This window comes from Vulpes lagopus, chromosome 15, assembly GCF_018345385.1.
Source record: "Vulpes lagopus strain Blue_001 chromosome 15, ASM1834538v1, whole genome shotgun sequence".
NCBI classification, from domain to species: domain Eukaryota; kingdom Metazoa; phylum Chordata; class Mammalia; order Carnivora; family Canidae; genus Vulpes; species Vulpes lagopus.
The window spans coordinates 4,770,406-4,792,981 of record NC_054838.1 but is presented as its reverse complement, the minus strand read 5'-3'; positions in this window follow the sequence as shown (position 1 = coordinate 4,792,981).

The following is a 22,576-nucleotide window of genomic DNA, read 5'->3' as shown; positions in this document are numbered from 1 at the left end:
AAAGCAAAGCTGGAGGCATCACAATTGCAGACTTCAAGTTCTACTACAGAGTTGTAGTGATCAGAACAGTATGGTGGTGCCACAAAAATAGACATAGATCAATAGAAAAGAATAGAAAACAGAAATGAACCCACAAGTATATGGTCAATTAATCTTCCACAAACAGGAGAGAATATCCAATGGAAAAAGTCTCTTCAACAGATAGTGTTTGGAAAACTGGACAGGAACATATTACAGATTGAAATTGGACCATTTTCTTAGACCATAAACATACACAAAAATAAACTCAGAATGGATTAAAGACCTAAATGTGGGACCTGAAACCATTAAAAACCTAGAGGAGAACGCAAAGAATAATCCCTTTGACATTAGAGGTAGCAACTTCTTTCTAGATAGGTCTCCTGAGGCAAAGGGAACAAAAGCAAAAGTAAACTTCTGGGACTTCATTGAAATAAAAAGCTTCCACAAAGTGAAGGAAACAATTTACAAGACTAAAGGCACCCAACAGAATGGAAGAAGATATTTGTAAATGACATATCTGATAAAGGGTTAGTACCCAAAATATATGAAGATCTAACTCAACCCCAGACAACCAAATATTCCAACTAAAAATGGGCAGAAGACATAAGTAGACATTTTTTCAAAGAAGATATACAGATGGCCAACAGATACATGAAAAATTCTCAGCATCACTCATCATCAGAGAAATGCAGAGCAAAACTACAATGGGATATCACTCACACCTGTCAGAGTAGCTAAAATTAACAACACAAGAAACAGCAGGTGTTGGTGAGGACTATCCTATGATCCAGCAATTGCACTACTAGGTATTTACCCAAAGAATAAAAAACTACTAAATCAAAGGGATATATGCACACCAATGTTTATAGTAGCATTATCTACAATAGCCAAACTATGGAAATAGCCCAAGTGTCTACTAGATGATGAGTGAATAAAGAAGAAGTAGTGTATATATGATGAAATATTACTCAGCCATAAAAAGAATGAAACCTTGCCGTTTGCAATGATGTAGATTATGCTAAGTGAAATAAGTCAGTCAGAGAAAGACAAATACCATGCAATTTCACTCATATGTGGAATTTAAGAGAAAACAAATGAACGTAAGGAAAAAAGAGAGAGAGATAGGCAAACCAAGAAACAGGCTCCTAATCATAAAGAACAAATTGATGGCTACCAGAGGGGAAGTGGGGGGGATGGCATAAATAGGTGATGGGGATTAAGGAGTGCACTTGTCATGAGCACCACATTTTATATGGAGGTGTTGAGTCACCAAACCCTATACCTGAAACTAGTGTTACATTGTATATTAACTAATTGGAATATAAATAAAAACCTAAGAAAAGTAAGTTGAGGATTAGGAGTTACATGGTTCTGGTTCAATTTCCCATTCCCTACTGAGAATCATGTCATTGCAACTGCTCAGTAGAATTGTTTGGACAATTAAATGTGGAGATATTTGAATATTGGAACAACAAGCCTCATTATTCACTTTTCAACCAGTGTCTGAAAAATAATTATACCCTAATAACCAAAGTCATTCATTGTATATAACTAATTAATTGCTCTTTTATGTATCTTGAATGATACTAATTACCATACTTCTTTGAAGATTGAGAAAATAATTATTCAAACCCCCTTTATTTTCTAATTCTGTGCTTAGATGGGACACTTCAGTCAAGCCTGTAATTCACTTATATCCAGATTCACAAAAGATCCGGTATCTCTCTATCTCTCTCTCTTTTTTTTTTTAAGATCCAGTATCTCTTAATCAATGCATCTTTTCCCAAATACAGGCAGAAATCCACGTACTTACTCTTGTCCAAAGATTCCAGGTCTCTCCCTGCTTGCCCTGCCCTCATGCAGATGTCCACCCCAGGATATGGTGCATCATGGATGTACCAGAGAGAATGTCTTCCCTCTCATGCTAACTCGCCCAAAACTAGCCTCAGCCCCCAATGTTACAGCTATGTAGGTTCACTCACTCAGCTACTTCATAGGGCACAAGCTTGTCAGGAGAACAATTAGCTCATAAAAGATTGTAGAACCCATGGCTTTATGATCGCAGGCCCTGTTCTTTAGAAAAACTAGATATAGGGATGCTTGGTGGCTCAGTGGTTGAGCATCTGCCTTTGGCTCAAGGCATGATCCTGGGGTCCCAGGATCAAGTCCCACATTGGGCTCCCTGCAGGGAGCCTGCTTCTCCCTCTACCTGTGTGTCTGACTCTCTCTGTGTGTCTCTCATGAATAAATAAATAAAATATTAAAAAAGAAAAAAATAAAAAAAAAACACTAGACATATACTTGCTTTTAAAAATTAGAGCCTATACTTGAAATTAGTAATTATTTTCCTATTCCCTCACCATGTAGAATAATAGAAATTAATTCAAATATTCAGTTTTTACTCTCTAAGAGTTAACTATGTGGTAGGGGAGATAAATATGTACTGCATTACTTTCATGCAAAGGAACATTTTTTTTTTTTTTACATTTAACCTGTTTATAATCTAAGTGGGTCTCATAATGTTTTAATATTTATTTTTCCCTTAAAAGAATGGTTTTTAGATCAATGAAGTGTTTTATCATCAACTGCCTCTCAGAATCAAATTAAGGAAAGATATTACTACGTATAAGACAATACAATACAATACAAAGTTTAGTTTGTATTATCTAGATCTGATTTAGTTTATGACTTTGAGGGAGTCATTGAATGACGGAAGTCATGGGAGTCGGGATATAGATACCTCTCCCCTCTCTACCCATGCACACATACTGTCAGCAAACAAAATTTATAATTGTGGGACGTAAAGTAAGTCAATTTTGTGTCAGGCTCATTTTTTTCATCTGTCTGAACACACTGCTAAAAAAGAACACTGCAAACCCGCTTTGAAACAATGTTATGAGGACTTAGTACTCCCCAAACAATGCTGAAGTGCTAGGGTACAAATTGTTCTCAGCGAAACTCCAAATATCTGTGTTAATCAGACACAAAGCTCACCTCCATACTCTTCAATTAGCATCTCCATGTCTTATGTAAGTAAGAATTTGACTGATGCACCGAAATCCAAAACTGAAACTTGAAAATATAAGGCCAGGTCAGAGGGGGTGAATGATGGAAAAAAGAAAACTCTCCCTGAGCTTATATGAAAGCCTAATGCTGTCTCAAATATGAGTGCAAAAATTTGATATTGTCACTCTTGTAGAAAGTTTAGCACCAAGACTTACCAACCATCATAGAATTTCTAGACCCATGGCCAAAATAAAGCCTGCTGGTAATGGTTTACAAATATTTACTTCCAACTAGCACATATTTAGGTAAACTTAACTCTTTGAAAATGATGCATCAAGGTATCTGTATTCTTTTATGCACGCATACATGTGCAGAATGCCATGGAGTGATCAGGAGTTAAAACATCAAGCAACGTTAAGGTGCTCTCATGACTTCATTCTAAGGAAAATGTTAACTTAAAGGAAATGGGTGCCTTTTGCTTTGTTTTTATGTAGTTCTAGTTTAATCTTTTTCACAGTTTGGAGAGAATTAGTTTCATTAGGGATGCCACCCCTATTATTTTTAATGGTGGCTCTCAGTGGGAAGCTGCCCCTGGGTCCGAGAGGTCACTGCGGTTTTCTGCAGGTAGCCTTTCTATAGTTCACAACATGGCCATTTTCTCTTCAAGGCCAGCAGGCGAATCTTTCTTTCCAGCTCATTCAGGTGGAGTCATATAATATAATGAAATTATAGGAGTGACGTTCTATCACCTTTGCCATATTCTATTTATTAGAAGAAAGTCACAGATAACCGAACACATTGAAGGAGTGGGGACTCCATAGGGGCATTGACTGATAATGGGTGGGAGGACGAGGGACTCCTCAGGGTTCAATTTAGAGTGTGTCTACCTCAGATGTGGCAACCAATATGTTTGCTCTTGTTTCCTTTCATCATATTTGGGCCATAATATAAGGCAAGAGTGATTGCAGCAGCAGCAGCAGCATAGCTGGGACATACAAGGAAAAATACATCAGTGTGATCCAGGTTCCCAGATCATGGCAGGTGAAGGGTGAGCAATGCATGCGGAAACAGATGATGCAAAGGCAGATGTAAAGCTCACTTTGTGTGGGTCACTTAGCCCTGAGAAGTCTGTGTGCACTCAATCTGGGGTAACAAATGCTAAAAAAGAAGAAAGAGGGATTTAGCCTGGAAGTATTCTAATGGCACTACACAAAGTGCTGCTGATTTGCTGAGATATCTGCTAAAATGAACGATTTTACAACAGACATCTAAAACAGTTTATCACAGTGCTGAAATTCCTCGGTCGATGTCAATGCCCATGACACTTTTCAATTGCCTCTCTGAACAGAAGAGGTTAGGTTGAATAATCCCTACCAACTAGGAACTCGTTTGTGATTTTTTTTTTTACTCTCTTGTCATAACATCTGCTACACAAAACAATCTCCAACCTGAGTCACCAGCTTTATTTCCTCATTAACAGGTGCATTTGAAACAGCTAAATCTATAACGATCCCAGCAAAGTTAGTATCCGTTGAGTTTTAAAGTAGGTTATTATGGCAGTAGTAGAGGCCTGCAGGAAAATATATTGAATGTTTTCTTCACCAGAATGGGGGAAATAGCTATTAAGGCAATATTCGACACTTATTCGTAAAATGTTGACTTGCTATGAGTTAGCTGCCCGTGTCTCATGTATTTATCTGATAGTTAATGACTCAAGTGAGACCCTATGTAATTTTCTCAGGGCTACACAACCAGGAGGAGTAGAGCTGGTCTTCAAATCCTGGTTTGTCCGACCAACTAGCGTTTGCCACAGTACCTATCATAGTTTGGACCCATGAAAGAGGGATGTCTTCTCCTAAGATGCTAAGAATGAAGGAGAGGAGAAGGGAGGGATAGAACAGGGAAGTACAAGTCTTGTCTCATCAGGGGAAAAAAAAAAAGCTGGGCAGAAGGCTGAAAACTGTTTCCCTGCCATGAGAAATAGCAGCTGAGGGATGTTGCACTTGAATAGCAGGAAAACCCCAATGAAGGTCGATTAAAAACTGTAATATTTTTGCTTCTCAATCTTACTAGTGGCAAGATTAGTGAAGCTATTTCTTATTATATGGAGTACAGTTTTATTTTTGTATCTCTTTATTTTCTTTCATCGGTTTGTGAATTGCTAGGAAATATGGAAAAGAAATGTATTTCCAGACTCTTCTCCCACTGCCTGCCATCTTGGCAGTTTGTGACATTGACTTTTTTTTTTTTTTTTAAGATTTTTATTTATTTATTCATTCATGAGAGACACAAGGAGAGGGAGAGAGAGAGAGGCAGAGACACAGGCAGAGGGAGAAGCAGGCCCCATGCAGGGAGCCCGACATGGGACTCGATCCCAGGTCTCCAGGATCAGGCCCTGGGCTGAAGGCGGCGCTAAACCGCTGAGCCACCAGAGCTGCCCTAACTTCTGTTTTTGAATCTACTGTTGAAAAATAACTTGAGATTCCCTCAATAATTTCTTGTCCTCAGTAAGTGGGCATTTGTAGTTATCCAGAAAACAAAGCACATTCTTCCTGGGGAGAATAAACCAGAAGTCTCTTAGGAGATCCCATTGAAAATTCAGGCCTAACAAGGTAAAAAGGCTAAAACAAGACACAACAAAAAAATTCGTTGTGTGCCCGACCTTTGGTCCTGTCATTATTCCACTTCTCCAAGGAACAAAAGGAAAAGGCATCCTTATGGGTAAGAGATGAGATTGGAGAACGTTCACTTGCTAAAGTGAATAATATTTGATAAATATTTTGATAAATACTTCTTAGACCACGATATAAAAATAGAGAGAGTGAGACACTAAGAAACAGACTTGGGCCACTTACCACATATAAATTCATGGAACGCAGGTTAAATAGCTGAGCTCCCTCCTGTCAAACCTCTTCATCTTAGAGACGTGGTATCTGAAATTCAAGAAAACTAAGTAATTATCCCAATATCAAACAGCTAGGAAAAAAGGGGGTCTAAACCCATATAAATCTCGTTTCTGAACCTAGCAGTCTTTGACTTATCTATTACCACAATTTATTATTTACAACGATTGGAAGGATAAAAAATTGGAAGGAATAGAAAAAGTTCAAAATATAACCTTATTCGGGAAAACACACACTTCAGCTTCGTACTACTTTTCTTCCTCACATGGTCCTTTTTATTATGTAACTAAAAAATGTCTTCTATATTTAGACACTTATTTTCTTTATGTTGGGAACATGGAATATGTCATTAAATATATTTTAATGTTCACATATGCTTTTCAATATATTTATATTTTTAAGATTTTATTTATTTATTTATTTATTTTGAAATTATTTATTTATTTACTTATTTGAGAAAGAGAGAGAGCATGAGTGAGAGAGAAATCACGACTGGGGATTGGGCAGGAGGGAGAAGCAGATTCTCCACCGAGCGGGGAGCCTGATGTGGGGCTCGATTCTAGGACCCCGGGATCATGACCTGAGTCGAAGGCAGATGCTTAACCAACTGATCCACCCAGGTGCCTCTATTTATATTTTTATTATGGAATATTTGGAACACACAAGTGAATATTTTAGTAAACATACGTATTGTAATATTGAACACTCCAGACGCAACTGCCAAATTGAAGAATTAGGGTATTACCAATACCCTGTTTCCCTTCTTGCCCTTCCTGGCCCCAATTTCTTCCTCTGTCTCCCTTTGCTCAAGAGATAATCATTATCTTTTTTTTTTTATTTTTTTATTATTTTTTATTTTTTTTTTATGATAGTCACAGAGAGATAGAGAGAGAGGCAGAGACACAGGCAGAGGGAGAAGCAGGCTCCATGCACCGGGAGCCCGACGTGGGATTCGATCCTGGGTCTCCAGGATCGCGCCCTGGGCCAAAGGCAGGCGCCAAACCGCTGCGCCACCCAGGGATCCCGAGATAATCATTATCTTGAAGTGATTTTTTGTTTTTGTTTTTTTATCCTTTTGCTTTTCTTCATAGATTTGCATACCACTTATTTTTACTTCTTTTTAAAATCTCCATAGTTATTATTTAATGTTGTATATTGTGTTTCCATATTATATTCCTTTTTACTAAATAATTTGCATCTAAGATTCATCCACAGACATGTTCTATGATATTTAAAATGTAAAATAGAAACAGTAATTTCCAAACCATATATGCTAAATGAAAACATTTCAAGACGAATGTTTTGGGGTCACCTGGGTGACTCAGCAGTTGAGCATCTACCTTTGGCTCAGGGCGTGATCCTGGGGTCCTGGGATCGAGTCCCACATCGGGCTCCCTGCATGGAGCCTGCTTCTTCTCCCTCTGCCTGTGTCTCTGCCTCTCTCTCTGTGTCTCTCATCAATAAATAAATAAAATCTTTTTAAAAAAAATACCAGTGTTTATCAAGATATGCCAAATTTTAAATAAATGAAATATTAAAATTATTTGCAGTGTTACATCTTCAGATTTGGTAAAAATGGAAATACTCTCATAGCAAATCAACACTTGGAAGCTAATGCAGTAACACTGAATATAATGTTGAAGTTATTTTGAGACAAAAATTGTGTTTCTTTGTGTGAGTGCACCTAAAATTCAAGAAATACTACATCCCCCCCCCCGAGGATGAAAACATATACATGAAATTTCCTTTATTAATAATGTTTTAAGTGTACAGTACAGTATTGTTAACAGTATGTTCACTGCCGTACAGCAGGTGTCTAGAACTTTTTCATCTTGCGTAACTGACACTCTACCCACTGCCCAGCAGCCGCACTCCTCCACCCTCTGCCCGGTGCCTGGCAACCAGCATTCGGCTTTCTGCTTGCTTGAGTTTGACTCCTTTAGAAAACTCATACAAGTGGAATCATGCAATATTTGTTCTTCTGTGAATAGATTATTTCACTTAATATGATGTATTCATATTTCATCCAGATTGTAGCATATACCAGATTGTCCTTCTTTTTTTGGGGGGGGGGCTGAGTAATATTCCCTTTTATGTATATAATATGTTTTATTTATATATTTATCTACTGATGGACATTTTTGTTGTTCCCACCTCTTGGTCACTGTGATTAAGTCTGCAGTAAACATGGAGGTGCTAACACCCCCTTCAGATCCCGCTTTCAATTTTTTTGGATCTATACCCAGGATTGCTGGATCATATCAAAGTTCTATATTTAATTTTTTGATGATTCTCCACAGTGTTTTCAGATAGCTGTATAAGTCCTGATTTCTCCACATCCTCACCTCCTCTTCTATAAAAGCCTAAGAAATTAAAAACTATCTGTGAAGATAGGCCAGTCATCATTGAAACTAACATTTCTGATTAGTTGAAATAAATCTTTACTTCACACTTTGTACCTTAAATAAATACATGAGAAAAAAAAATCAAGAGCTTTATACACATAGCAATCCTATGAAGCCAGGGTGCATGTGTGGAGGGGCACACACAAGCTTGGGCATTTGTATTGAAGGCATGTTGGATTTACGTTAGCAATTAATAGTTGACTAGTTGCATGAATCTTTAGCAAGTTAATAGTTATTTAACCTTATCTGTTGTAAATGATGCATTCTTATTATCTCATCTTTTGGTCTCTCCCAGATTTACACTTTTCCTCCATACAATGAAAATAAAGTTTTTCTGCGTATAAATCATGATGATTCAGAATGAACAACCAATTTTTGGAATCCTTATCCACAAGGAATTTAAGTTGATTTTCTTGGAGGAAAAATATACCCTGTATAATACAGAAAATTTCTATTAGCCTGCACACCTGTTATTCAAATTAGACTACCAGACTTCAATTTCACAACAGCTTTGAAGACTAATGTCTAGGAATGAACTCAGTGAGACTACAAAATATGACAGACAATTACTTATCTTCGCTTACTACATGACATAAAGGGGATTGATGGCTATAATGTCTGAGATTAAAACAAAGAGTATCAGCTCTGTCCCCAGTGTGTGAAGTCTCAGGATACAGTTAAAAAGCCAGTTTAAATATTACAAGTAACAACACAGCATTCAAACGTATTATACTAAGTGGAAAAATGTCAGTGGCTTCATATAATAATTTTGGAGGTTAATATTTATCTTATCTGAATTAAAGTTCTTAAAAATGACACGCATAAGATGTAGTAAACATAAGTACATTGCATAGGTTCACCCATTGCAGGCAGAGACACTGCCTTTGAACAGTGAATATATGTGAATTCCAACACTGACTCTTATCAGGATTTGGACCATGCATGTATCCTTTTTAAACTTTATTTCCTAAACTCTAAGGGGGAAAATAGTTATATTGACTCCACAGGGCTGTGATGAGTATTTCGTAACATAAATTATACGAATTCCATAGCACAAGTCCTGGTACGTATTAGGCACGCCAATAAATTAAAGTTATTTTAATCTGTCAGATAAAATATGTAAGAGTTAAGCCTTTTACATGTCAGTTATTTGGGGAAATAATCTACACCTCAATCTTCTTTCTTGGCATCCGGAAAATCACTTCAGTTTTGTATTTTGATCGTTAGGGCCATGAGAAATTATGAGAGATTTGACAAGTGATAGGAGAAGCTCCTTTCTTCAAGAAACTCACAACCCAAGTTAGACTTTTATATAAATATTCTAAAATAAAGAGCCATAATGGAGGTGTGATAGTTGGAGATTAATTCTGGCAGGTTGATCTAGTGTAATTTTATTTTAACAACACAGAGCCAGCCAGTGGAAAGATTTCTGTGATTGATCAACTCCTGCACTAAAAGTCTGTTTTACTTACAGGAAAAATCGATATAAAAGGATTGTTGTGTTCCACTAAATATCTATAAATTCTTCAATGCGTCTTATTTAAGGAGAGTCATGCATGCTACATTTGACTGCATTTGCTATTCAAAAGAATAAAAAGAAATAAGCTTAAAGAACAGATGACAGATTCATGCTCCAGTGAAATTGGGCAAAAATCTCAGTCTTATGAATATAACAAATTATTAAGAAAAATTGTACTTCGAGGACTTTGCATGTTGGAGTTGAAGCACTTAGGGTGAGGTGATGAGGCAATTTATGCTTGGTGCCGACGAGAATGAATCACAGTTATGAGGCTTTCACTGAAGCTGAAATGCTTTTTATTTTTCCAAACCTGTCAACATGCTGCTACTCTTCAGAAGCCGAAGATTGTGGATTTGGGTTTGTAGAGTGGCAATTAACTTCTAAAAAAAGGACTAGATAACAATTTTAAAGCTTTGTGATGCCAAAACACTTGAAGGTTAAGATGTGACTGTTATTTTAAAAGGCAACACTTAGCCAAGATTTTTGATTATTGACTTATTTTAAGTCACCTCAGTTTCAATCACTGTACAGGATGGGGCAAATACTGACCCTGTCTCTGAGTTTTAATTTACCATCTGTGAAATGGAAATACGTAAGCCCAGTTAATTTCACAATGTTAAATAAAACTCAGATAACACAACCATTTAAGAGCTGGTTGCTGTCTTCCTCGAAGATTATCTGGTGAGTGTATTCCTTGCTTAGACATCTTGCATTTTCCTAGGGGCCCATCAAGGTCCAGAGGTGAGTTGGAGGGAATAGTGAGCCATGTCATCTGGAAAACATATTAAGATATTAAATGCACCAATATTGTCCTTGAGGGTTTATGCCACTATATGCCATCAAGAGTTTTCCTTCAGTCTTTGATTCAAAGATTAAAGGATTATATTCAGCTTTTTAATTAACCATGATTATGTCTCATTTTACTTTTTCTTTCCTCTTTGGACAGCTAATTTTCCTAGTTTCATTCCTGACTCATCTAGCCTTTCTCTCTGTCAATGCCATCTCTTTCTTAATCTCAATCTTTTTGTGCCCAGCTGAAAAGCTCTTTTATCCTAGACGACTCATTTTACTTTCTCACAGATCCAGTTTTATCCACAAACTCTGGGATTGAGTTATAATAATCTTTAGGTCATTTATACATCTAAAATTCAGTGATTCTAACTTCTCAAGTTAGAATCTCAAGTTAGTTTATTCTTCAATTCTCAAACTGGAAATGTAAGGGGGAGTGCTGATATAGGCTGAATTGTGTCTCCCCCCACCCATTTCATACGACCTCAGTACCCCAGACGGTGACTATATTTGGATTGGGGCACCTGAATGGCTCAGTTGGTTAAGTGTCTGACTCTTGGTTTCAGCTCAGATCATGATCTTGGGTTGGGGCTGTGGAATGATCCCTGCATAGGGCTTCTCACCCACCGAGTGTGGGGAACCAACCAGCTGCAGAGCCTATCTGAGAACTGAATCTCGTAGTTCTGGGCACACTGGGGTCATGGGAGGTCCTGAGTCAGCACATTGACTCTTGACCACATCATCCCAGATACAGCTCCTCCACTTTGCCCTCTTTGAGTCAATAGCCTATTCTCTTACCTTTTGAAATAAACGTGTTTTTTCTCTGCTTCCCAAAGTTAATCATTCCTATAGCCAACCTGCTAGCTCTCTTAATAAAAACTGGAGAAGACAAAGCCTTTGGGTCCAAGTCCAAGTCTCGGTCCCATTGACCCCCCAGATTAAAATTCAGCGAGACTCTGAGTCTTTCGTATATTGTCACCTCCAACTATCCTGGATCCAGGGCAACCAAGGAATCTGCTTGAGATTCTTTCACTCTCCCTCTCCCTTCCAGTCTGTCCCTCCCCACACTCAAGAGCACACTCTCTTTCTCTTAAATAAATAAAATCTTAAAAAAGAAGAAGGAGAAGGTGATTATATTTGGAGATAGGACCTTTTAAAGGTACTTAAGTGAAAAGTCAATTAGAGTGGACCATAATCCAGTATGGCTGGTGTCCTTTTAAGAGGACATTTGGACACCGGTACATTCAGAGGGAAGACCACATGAAGCTGCAGGGAGAAGACGGCCATCTATAAGCCAAAGAGAAAAGTTTCAGGAAAAAAACAAACCCTGCAAGCACCTTGATCTTGAACTACGAGCCTCCAGAACCTTAAGGAAATCCATTTCTGTTCTAGAAGCCGCTCAGTCTATGGTATTTTATTATGGCAGCCCTAGCAAACTAATATAGGCGGCATACTTCAGAAATGCTAAAAATGTATTTTTCAAACTATCTAGTGGTATAAAAATGGAAATCAGATATGTTTAATGCAGTGTTGATAACATTCATAAAACTACTGCAATATTTGGCCATCTGTTTTATTTCTTGTTCTGTATTTATATAGGATAAAATGAAGTCTGAAAACTGGAAACTGAATCCTTCCCTTTGGGATTTTTAGGATTCTTTTCTTTCTTTCTTTCCTCCCCACCCCCAAATTTATAACCTCCTACCTCCACTTCAGTGCTGCAGTCTTGAGCTGGCAAAAGAGCCACCTTTCTTTGTTTTCAGGTGATTTCCCTGCGGACTGGAGAATTCTTTTATCTGTAGCCTTTGAAAAGCCTCCCATCCTTTCCTTTTTACAGCTCCACTCTCAATAACATTTGGTCAGTACTCAATTTTATGGCCCATCTGAAGTGCTGGGCCAATGCAGCTCCGGGTTGTCTTTGCTGGTAATGGTAAAATATAGTTGGAAGTTCACATAAAATAAGAACTTGTAAAGTGTGGAGGATCCCCTGAAATTTCTCTGGTGTTTATTTAGTCTCAGGAAGAATTCAGTGTAATGTAAACTCTTCCTCTATTGTTCTGTGTGCCTAAAACCCAGTGACTTGGCTTCTCTGAGTCTCAAAGTCATTTTCTGTAAAATAAGAATTTAAAGAATTCTCCATTGGGAGTTATGAATAAATTAAAAATGAATTGAAAACATGTAGCTGCTAGCTTTTTATATTATATATGCTTGATATTTTATAAAAAATAATTTCCACTCATCTTCATTCTCTAATCTCAATCATTTCTTAATTTATTATTTATCTTCTTCATAGTTTTTATCAGTAACTGAAATTATATCAGTTACATTTTTAAGAACCTATATATTATCTCAATCTCCCATGAAATCTCTTGAGGAGGGACTTTGTTTTGTTCTCTGCTACAATCTCAGTAACAGGGATTGTGTGACAGTGTCATTTATTATATTTGAAGTAAAAATTTTAAATAAAATATTAAAAATAGGTTTGTTTGATTCTTAAGATATATCTTTGAATAATATAATATAAATTATTATAGTTTGCTTTTTCTCTGATTAATGCTTATCTATCGAAAATACCAGAATCTGTGCTGGTCTATAGTCACACAACCAAGCATAATGAGGATCAAGAGGTCCTATGATGTCCTATTCTATTTGGTATCCTATAGGCACTGGTACTGTGATTATGAGCTAGCTCAAGAGTTTTCATATAGGGAAGACTTGACTCACAGGAAAGAAACTATGTGTTCTAGTTCTCCAATGTTTATATATATATCCATATATATAATCATATCTAAAATCATAGAAGGATCGTGAATTCTTGTTTTCTCACTATCACCACTACTGTCAGCCATTCACATATTTATTGAACTCTTACTCCAAACTGATAATGGTAAATCAAAGAAACACTTTTTATTGCACTATTGACGTTTACACTCATAAGAGATAGTCATTCCTTCATCTAATATACATTTACCGAATGCCTATATGTAGTTTGAGTCAGATTTTTCTTCTAGGTGTTTGAGACATGAGGATTAAAGATGCTATCTCTCTATGCAAAGAGCTCTCAGTTTGAAGAAGTAAATTGGACATGATTCTATCTCTAATGGAAATAATAATAAGATGCACCAAGTAGTAAATTGACAAGGCAATGAGAGGTTATGAGGAGAAATGATATAGTAAATTGGGTGATGAATGGGCTATGTCTTTAAGGACATGCAAACTCCAATAGAACTAAATGGGGAAAGGATATCCCAAACAAAGAAATCACCACATTCGAAAGTACAAAGCTGAGAGTAAACATCATGTGTCTGCTAAACTGCAAGTAACTTTGTAGGCCTTCAGAGTGTAGATGGATACTGGATAGTGATGGCTGAGTGTAGAAAAGTGGAGACTAAATCTTTGGTCTTGGTCTTGGTGCCAAGCAAATTCTGATTTTATAGTCTGTGCTATTGCAGGGTCTGAGGCAGGCCATTCCAAGATAAACCACTTTGACATGAAGATTATTCTGAGCCGAAGGCCACAGGGACTCTGCAGTGTTAGGAGAAAAATGTGCCCCTCCCTTAACCAAATAGAAGATCTAAATTGGGAGTCTCTCCGAGAATAAAGGTCATTAGCAGAAATAACTTTTATCAGAGTAATCCATCTATGTGGCAGGGCAAATATCTAATTACCAAACATCTGCTCTTCAACTTCTTACCCTGTGAATTGCATTGCATTCCTCTGAAGTCCCAGACCCCTACTCCTTTAGTTCAGGATGACGTATATAGATGATATAGATATGGATATAGATGATATATAATTTTGCCTTTCTTTTGGAATTTCCATGTATCCTATTAAATTTGATTTTCTCTGCTAATCTGTCTTGGGTTGGTTTGATTCTTAGAAAGGCCCTTGAAGGGGACAGGGATTCTTGCTCCCTTAAAGTACAGATACATGTAGAGTATGACACGATTAAATCAGTATTAAAACAAACAAACAAAACAATAATTTAAAAAACCCTTACCAATGTAAGGGAAAAGGATAAAGCAATTCATGAGATTAGAGGCAAGATATTTAGACTCTCAAATGAATACAAATCATTCAAAAACAAAACCACAGACAAAATAGCACTTGAAATTAAGGATACATAGTTTTAAAGATCACATTTGGCAAATAAAATCTGTGAAATTTATTTCCCACATTTTCCCTTTTGTTTGGTGTTTCATCAACCAATTTGGTTTGATTCCATAGAAAATCATTTCTATAATATATTACATGTTTAAATTTTATATTTTCTCGTTCAACTTTCAAATGGAAAATTTGTAAATGTTGATGGCCATAGTATTGATGAAAAATTGACTCAAAGAATAAGAATACTAACATGTGCCTTGTTGGATTTATGGTGACTCTATCTTTAGATGTCATGGCTCCTAAATAATGATTCTTGTATTTTACTGTTAAAATATAATACATAGAAGAATGTGTGATATCTCAAACTTTTAAATATGATTTATGGTGCATAAATTCTGTATTTGAAATGACAATAGTAATAAAGAGGCTCTGCATAGAAGTAGATCACATCTACAACTATTAAAATATCGAAGGCACCAAATAAATTGAATTGTAAAAATTCTACTAATAGTCTTTTTTAAAGAGTCTCATTCCCAGAAACATTATTGAATACTCCTGCTAAAATCTAAGAAAACTAAAATTACATTGGCAACATGATAACAATTTTTTAAAGTATGCAAAATAATAATCTATAACACAGATACTATATCAATGCACAATTTGTGTTATATAACCTAATGGATAATCTTTGATGTTTAAGTGCATTTCTATTATAGTCTCAAGATCATTAGCCTTCACAAAGTAGGTTTTTATTAGGATGAAAAAAAAGCTTATGTTGACTACATTCATATTTCAGATCTGAAAAAAAAATTCTAGTGCTATGGTAAAGAGTACACGACTATTTTATTATTTTTGTGATGTTCAGTCAGTTATTAAACTCCTCTCTTTCTCAGTACCTTCATCAGGGAAAAGAATATAATTTAAGTATATTTGGATTCTTTTTAAGCTATGATTACATATGACTTTCTAGAATATATAGTAATATCTAAATATTTTTATGCTTAGGAAATAATATTTTATGTTTTTTATATTTTTTATGTTTATGTTTAGGAAAAGTTTTTTTTTTCTTTTAAACCTCCCTATGTTCGAAATTAGGAGGTTTAAAAGAAAAAAATTAAAACTTTTCCCTGAGAAAACCTCAGATGGAACTTAGATTTGCAAGGTCTTCAATTATTCATGCTTTAAAAAGATAACTGTGGAAGTACTGTTAAAATTGGGTAAGATTTGGGATATCTAGAGATTCATAGACTGAAGACAAATGAGGAGACCTGGAATATCCACCTGAGGGATAATGAACATCATCCCTAATCATGTCCCCTGAAGCCACTTGTCCATCACACATGATCTGAAGAAAAGAAAAGTAAGGAGAAACAGATATCAAATTTAAGAAATATCTTTAAAAGCACCACAAGAGTTAAGAATAATAGGCAAGAATTGCATAAGGAAAACTTCGGACCTTGTTGAAAAAAACACCAAATTCTAATGAATAGTAGTCTGGGTCTTAGAATGAAACTGATGACAAAATCAAGCTGGACTATTTTGATGAATTTCTTTAAAATGATTATTTTTAGAGCACCTGGGTGGCTCAGTTGGTTATGGCAGACTCTTGATTTGGGCTCAGGTCATGATCTCAGGGTAGTGAGATCAAGCCCCGTGTTGGGCTCTGTGATCAGCAGGGAATCTGCTTAAGATTCTTTCCTTATCCCTCTCTCTTTCCTCCCATTTTCTCTCTCTCTCAGATAAATTCAGTAAATGTTTTAAAAAAATGATTATTTTCAATTAGTTGGGAGATGGTGGAAGTAATCATAAAATAAGATCATTGCTACCAGTCTAGAAACAAGGGTAGAAAGCAGTTACCAGAACTCAGAGCGTTACATGGATAGTGGGATGCAGGAGACCTCACAGGGAAAAGATAAAGTGAATAAATATCCTGGTCTCATTTTCTTCTTGTTCCTTCTGAATTCATGCTGATACCTAATTGGCCAAATTTTACTGGAAGCTAGATGACAAGGATGCCCGATACTGTCCTTAACAGTCAAAATCCTGGGGCACAGAACATAGCAAGGAAGGTGGATAAAATGTATTAAGAGTTAAATGGAAAACTTTTAATAAAAATCACATAGAATAGTCACAGAAAGATTATCAGGAGCACAATTTTCTAGTGATTAGGGAATGTACAGGTGAGCAATTGCCTACATAATATTGCATTTTAAAGATTATAGCCTTCAATAAATCAGGCTATCACTGAACTCCAAATGCCTGATACGTAGGAAGTACACAATGAATGTTTCATGAGTGAATTAATGGAACAATGAATGATTCAACTTACCTTTATCTTCTAACCAATGTTCCATCTCTCATTTATGACTACACTGTTATCTTGTGGGCTCAGTGTTTTAGCATATTACATATATGTTTATATAATGTTGACCATGTTATTTTATATATATTATATATAATATATAATATATATAATATATATAGATCTTTTTTTTTTAATCCTGATAGAATTCTGGTGCTGTAATCTCTGCTTTCATCTCAAAACTCACCTGAAAAGTAGCATTTACGTAGACTGGGACTCATATTAGAGCAGTGGGAAATAATGATCCAGAAATAGCGAGAATGGTTTTAAGAGCTATTTAACAGGGAGAACCAGTAAGATTTGACAACCAGAGGAATTAGGACACATAGGAGCCCTGATGAATGTCATGTGAAGGGAGGCACAATTTGCCACTGCAACATATGCCTATTTGGTAAAAAGATTATCTTGAAGTGATTATTTTTTAAGAAATAGCAGGCATAAGAAAAGCTCTGACAGCTGAATAGAAGTTACCCTTTCATAAGGGACAATTACATCTACAAGGGAAATCTCTTTTTGCAAGAGTCTCTCTTTTTCTCTCTACCAGGAAGAGAAGGATGGCTCTAAATATCTAGAAAGTTATTAATGTAAAAGGCAATGACTTAAATCCGCATAACGATCTTACTCTTATGCACTGTGCTTTCCTGGTAACTTCCTATAACTCCCCCTGCCAGCCTCTGAAGTCTCCTGTCGGTAGTTAGGGATGGTATTTAGGGGTGATGGCTTTGGCCATTTAAGAGAGTTACTCACTTTTCTTGGGTCTCTCCCATGTGCCATTAAACTTTTGTTTTTCTCCTCCTAATCTGTTTTTTATTACAGGGGATATCTCAGCCAAATTATTTTTCCTTCCCCATGCACGGATGGTGACTTAATTAAACATTTTCGTTGGTTAATTAGAGCCCTATAGTAAACAAGCCCACAAACAACAGCAGCAGCAATAACAACACCAACAGAAAAAAGTAGTTTCAATATGTTTTTAACAAAACTACTTAGTAGTTTCGGGAAGACCTAGTTGCCTCCGAGGTAGTCTGCATGAGAATTGCCATCAGAGCCCCATGGTGAAAACTGCATGACTGTAGTGAATGTGTGTCATAGACAGTCACATTATTTAGGGATGCCCAACCAATTTGGGAGCTCCTGACGGTAAACTCCTGCAAAATGAGATTTGTAATCACCGGCAAAAGTGATGCACATGCTGTGATATAAGGGACTCTGAGATGTTCTGGATACAATCTTCCCTCTTTGAACGTCTCTTCTAACATCACTCCACTTTGGATTATAGCAGTTACTGTCATTGTCTTATCTATCTCCTCGTCAACTTAGACTAGGAGCGCCCCGATGTCAAAGGCAATGTATTTAATTATATCTGCATCTCCTTTAGTAATGAGCATGGGATCTGGCATAAGTTTCCATATATGCTTATTTCTAGTCTTAATGCAACAACTTCAATTCAGTTCTTTTTCATCTTTGAAATGGATTTTAGAAATGGCCTCTTAAGTAGTGTTCGCGACCTTGATCTTTTATCATTACAATTCTCCATGATGACATTTAACACATGATCATTCCCAAATTGCACCTCCCTAGCCTCATCAACTTCTGTTTTGCCTCACCAGCCAAGGCTGGTATAATCACCAATAACAATGAAACTTACTACTTTTTGAAAAATACCCCTGTATTATGGCCTTTGCCTCTAATCATGATTTTTCAAAAGCCTCATCTCACAGTTATTATTTTACTCTCCATCTATTAAAATCTTCGTAGTCCTCAAAAACTGTATCAAATAAAACAACTCCTATAAACTTTTAGTCACATAGCATGTGGTGATAATTAGACTGCAGCTTAATACATGAGATATATGGGATGTTCGATAAATGCTGCTTGTACTAAATCGAATTGCCGTATTCATTTCATTTAGATTTTTCAATAGATAGGTCCTCATTTGCCACTGAAATATAAGATGGCTGTGGACCAGGACCAGGTCTAAATAGTATTTGCATTGAGAACAATGTTGTGTATGTAACAATCGAGATAAAGTCTTGTTGCTAAATTTACTAAATTTAAGTATTTATTAAATGCAGGGAAGGACATGTGACCCATGGCCTGCCGAAGACTACCAGAAACACATCTTTAGTTTAATAAAATTTGATTTATTGGTTTGCTCAGTGAGGGAAAACTCAGCTTGAGGAACTGTGGGCGTGTCTCATTAATAGTTTGTCTTAAAGGTATGATTTGAGCTTGTGTTTTAAGCTTTTCTGTGGATTGCTGCCATCAAATTTAAAGCCATAATTTGTGAAGAAACAGTAGTTACTCATATTAGTAATGAACTATGGAAGTTTTTTGTTGGTGGTGGTAGTGGGGTTTTTTTGGTTTATGCAATGCACCTGGTTTTGTCTGTATTTCTACATTATTCCTTAGTAAGCTTATTTTTGTCTTAACTTATCATGGTCACAAGTGGCCTTATCTAATATGGTATCTTTGACATTTTTATGTTCTACAGTAGTCCATGGTCTAGAGTGTTCACTAGATCGAGTGCTGACTGTCAGAAGCTATTTTCCTTCTCACAAGGGAGTGGGAGAGAGCCAAATCCAGTCCTGGCCTCTATCGAGTAGTTGGTAACAAAGGAATGTTGGTCATCACTGCCTGCTGTTGTCAACATCATCACCTCCGGTGGAGATTATTATTGCGCATGTACACAGAGTTCTGCAATCGTCATCCCATGTAACCCTCACAGTGACATTATGGAAACTTGCTACTAATTACACTCACTTTACAGACCAAAAAACCCAGCCCACCCACTTTACTAACAATTTGCACTTCTTTCCCTTAGTCACCTAATTTGCTTCCTCTCTATATTCAAATCCCAGCTCCACTAGCTGTGCAAAACATTGAAGAGCTGTGATTTCTCTGGAATTTCACAAATATCAGGAGGTTAAGTCACCTTTAAAATACTTAGAAGATGTAGAAGATTTGGTACACTCTCCACCAAATAAGTAGAACTCAACATACTCTGATTCACTTTCTTTTCCCTCTAATACAGAATATTTGCTGTCATGCTGTGCATGACTTTCTTAACACACACACCTCCTACCAGAACATTCAAAAATTAAAATAATGAAATCAACTGATCTCAACAATACATACTTTTTTGAGCGAATAATTTATTCAATACTTTGTCCTTCTTGACACTGATCCTACTGATATCTAAGATGGAACTCAAAAGGAACTTAAAAGCAAAAGGTTGACGTCTCCCTGCCATCCCTAACATTGAAGTACTTAAATTTTCTCAGCCTTTTGGGGCTTTGACCCTGAACCCACTTCTACTCCCCAGTATCCCTCTTAGAGTTTTTCTAATCTCCTTAGAAAAGTGGTATCTCTATCACTAGCATAGTATTTTGACATTAACTATAAATACAGATTGTAGCATTTCTCAAAAACAAATACCAAGAGGAGGAAATTGGGGCCTAATTATCTAAAACCATTTACAGCTTTATGGGGCGCCTAGGTGGCCCAGTCAGGGTCAGTAAAGCCTCTGACTCTTGATTTCTGCTTGTCCCTCTCCTTCCCTCCTTGCCCCTCCACCTCTGCTCACACACATGCTCTCTTTATCTCTCCTCCCCAAAATAAATAAATAAAAATTTTAAAATCATTTACAGCTTTTAAAAAATAATCAGTTGATTGCTTGACTAAGTAAAGAAGAGGAGGGGAGGGCATAACAAAATATTCCAGGTCGCCACTAGGTTGTGAGTTACCACATTTTATTAATCCTTCTAGTCCCCACAATACCTAATACAATGCCTAACACATAGGAGTACTCAATAAAAAGAATGCTTGCAGAGGGCTTATAGCAGTTAGACGAGAAAATTGGATTTTGTTGTTCTGTATCACAATCCCAGCTCACTGATCATCATTCAGGGTGACTTTGGGGATATTATTTTAACTCCCTGTGCTTCATTTTCCATACAGTATAATACTACTTGGTTTTATGTCCTGCCTGTTTTAAGGGTGTCAGAGTGTTATAAAGACCAAGCTTTGTTTTCAATGACATTTGTATTCAATTTTAACCAAAAGCTCGTCCAATCAATTCTCTTCAAGACACGTTCCCCATTTGAACCTTCAGATTTTTCCATGAATGGCTGAGGTTTCAGTATAACTCCAGGTAGCTGTTTATGGGCAGCCTGATTTTCTTTGATGGCACAAAATAAAGTACAGTAGATGAAATAGTAAGACATATCATCAAATAAAAAAAATAAAGACCTGACTTAGATATAGACTTAAATGTTACATAGCTTTTTCATTTTTTTAACTTTAATGTAATTTTTTTAATAGAGAGAATGAGAGAGAGAGTATAGCCTGGGGGAGAAGCAGAGGGAGAGGGAGAAGCAGACTCCACGATGAGCAGGAAGCCCAATGAGGGGCTTTATCCCAGGACCCTGGGATCACAACCCAAGCCAAAGGCAACCTATTAACCGACTGAGCCACCCAGGTGTCTCTGTTACATGGCTTTTACGATCACTTGATAGACCACACTACCATAAAATAGAATGTGTCTTCGATCATCCCATGCAGCAATGCATGGAAACATACAGAATCCCAATATGTAAAATCTCCAACTGAAGGTCATAAAGACAAAAACTAAACAGCAAGGCAAGGCTCAGTATGGAACTGAACTTTGAAGACTCATTTAACTGAATGAACACAAGTTTTGCCACAGAGTGAAATCACACGTTATAAGGCGACGAAGACAAGTGAAATGGACCAGACAGCTGCCATCACCTTCACAGAAGCCAGAAAGAATAAAGTAAAATAGAATTTCAAATGTGGTCTGGGAAGTCCTCAGAGGTTGACAGGATATTTTATGTGGGCTTTTGTACTATAAATCTATACACGTGCTATCTCTTTCGATCCTCATGAAAGTCTATTCCTGACTCTTTGTGACTTGAGAGAGAATATGCCAACCGGCCAGGCTTGAGGCACACGTGTGCTTCTAAAAATTGGTAGTGTTTCTAGTCCCATTTAAACACAAGAGGTTCTGCTGGACAGCATGGGGATTATAGTTCATTTGTATTGTATGTTTGAAATTTTGTAGGAGAGTAGATCTTAGGTATTCTCACTACACACACACAATGGTAACTGCACAAGGTGATGGGTATGTTAATTAACTTGATTGTGGCAATCATTTCACAATGTATATGCATATAAAACCGTCACACTGTGCACCTTGAAAAATCACATTTTACAACCTAAATATACAGAATTTTTATTTGTCAATCATACCTCAGTGAAACTGTGAGAATAAACAACCAACCAGACACAAGGATTAAGGAAGATTAAGATTACTTTTTTCTCACAGGAAAATCGGTGTTTATTTTAGAAGTGAGATTATAGAGATGTTAGAGAATATATAATATTTATATTATATTTGAATTTGTTTATACATGTATATAGAGTATATTTATATTTATGCATG